Source organism: Lolium rigidum, chromosome 6, assembly GCF_022539505.1.
Source record: "Lolium rigidum isolate FL_2022 chromosome 6, APGP_CSIRO_Lrig_0.1, whole genome shotgun sequence".
NCBI lineage: Eukaryota > Viridiplantae > Streptophyta > Magnoliopsida > Poales > Poaceae > Lolium > Lolium rigidum.
The window spans coordinates 72,769,994-72,772,350 of record NC_061513.1 but is presented as its reverse complement, the minus strand read 5'-3'; positions in this window follow the sequence as shown (position 1 = coordinate 72,772,350).

Genomic DNA, 2,357 nt, shown 5'->3' with positions numbered 1-2,357 from the left:
CCGAGATATCGCGTTTGTATAGCTCCCCTTTTACCACAGTGAAAGCTTTTGATCGCCTAATTATTCGCCTTGCTTCGACCGGATCGTCGGGTATGGTTTTCCTTAGGATATATGATATGTAAGCCTCGCATCCATGGAATTTGCACCATCATGACTAGCTCTTGCTCTTCTTCTTCTTCTCGTCGTGTCTGTGGCGATACTCGAGGGTTTCTCTTTTTTCTCCTTTGTTTTTGCTGGCTTTGTTGATCTCTCGCTAATCTCTTCCCAGAACACACCTGGAGGAATCGCGAGGCATTGTGACCCGATGTTTGCGAGAACGTCGGCTTCATCGTTGCTCATCCTACTGATGTGGTTTACCTCACAACCATTGAATAACTTCTCCAGCTCATTGTACACTTCTTTGTATGCTATCATACTTTCATTGACTGCATCGTATTGGTTCATGACTTGCTGTGCTACCAACTGTGAGTCGCCGAAAATTTTCAGTCGGGTTGCACCGCAAGCTTTCGCCATCTTCATCCCGTGTATGAGAGCTTCATATTCTGGCTTCATTGTTAGATGCGTTTGGGAACGTCATCCGCGGAACATATTTCAACTTGTCGCCTTCGGGTGATACTAATATCACGCCCGCTCCAAAGACCTTCCAATCTTTTGGACCCGTCGAAGTTCATGGTCCAAGTTCTCGATAAATCTGGGGGTCCCGTGTTTTGTAGCTCCATCCACTCTGCAATGAAATCTGGTAAGACCTGCGATTTTATTGCTTTTCTTTTTTCATACGTGATGTCCCTAGGGGAAAGTTCTATTCCCCAAAGGGAGACACGACCCGTAGCTTCTGGGTTGTTTAGTATATTTGATAAGGGAGCCTCGTTGACTACTATTATCGGGTGTGCCGAAAAATAGTGTCGCAATTTTCTTGCTGTCGTGAATACTCCATATGCTAGCTTTTGATATTGCGGGTACCGCTGTTTTGATGGCGACAGATTTCGCCGATGAAATATACTGGCCTTTGAACTCCATGAAGCTTGCCTTCTTCTTCCCTTTCGACTACTAGGGCCGTGCTGACCACCTGAGGTGTAGCTGCAATGTACACGAGGAGAGGTTCTTTCTCTTTTGGCGCCACCAATATCGGTGGTGTCGAAATTGCTCGCTTGAGATTCTCGAAAGCTCTGTCTGCTTCCTCGTTCCATTGAAATTTTTCCCCTTGCTTGATCAATGCATAGAACGGCAGCGCCTTTTCTCCTAGCCTGGCGACGAATCTGCTTAAAGCTGCGACTCGCCCCGTTAGCCGTTGTATTTCTTTCAACTTTGTTGGCTTTCTCATAGTAACGATGGCCTGTATTTTTTCGGGATTAGCTTCAATCCCCCTTGCTGATACTAAGAACCCGAGAAGTTCTCCTGCGGGAACTCCAAAAGAGCACTTTGTCGGGTTCAGCTTGAGACAGAACTTGTCGAGGTTGTCGAAGGTTTCTTTCAAGTCTTCGATCAAAGTCGACCCTTTCTTTGATGTTATTACGACATCGTCGATGTAAACTTGTACATTTTTTCCGATCTGTGTTGCTAGGCACTTCTGCATCATCCGCTGATATGTTGCTCCCGCGTTTTTCAAACCAAAGGGCATTGTTTTGTAGCAAAACACGCCATAAGGTGTGATGAACGCTGTTTTGGCTTCGTCTTCTTCTTTTAATCTGATCTGGTTATAACCGTAGTATGCGTCCGTAGAAGGAAAGACGTTCGCATCCCGCCGTGGAGTCGATGATTTGATCGATCCTTGGGAGGGGAAAGTGATCCTTGGGACAATGTTTATTGAGACACGTGAAGTCGACGCACATGCGAAGGACTATTGTGTGTTTCTTCGGCACCATCACTGGGTTAGCTACCCATGTGGCTTCTGTAGATATTTCTCTGATAAACCCAGCATCTTTGAGTCGATCTATTTCTGATAACATGGCTTTGCGGCTAGGCTCCGAAAAATGCCGCAAAGGTTGCTTTATCGGTCGTGCGAGAGGATCCAAATTGAGGTGGTGCTCGGCAAGTTCCCCGGGTACTCCCGGCATGTCAGCCTGGACACCATGCGAAGATTCTCCAGGTGCTCACGGAGGAACTCGACGAGCGCGCTTTCCTATGCGACATCCATGTTTGCGGCAATGGACGTCGTTTTCTTTGGATCCGTCTGGTGGATCCGTACCTCTTTTGAATCCTTATTTATATTGAAAGTTGGCTCCTTAGAAGGTCTTCCTACCTCGGCAGCACATCATAATCGGTGAACCTAGGTGCTGCATATTCTGCTTGCATCCCGAAAGTTTCTGACAGCCGATGGAAATCTTTGTCGCATTTATCGGACAGTGCAAAGCTTCCTT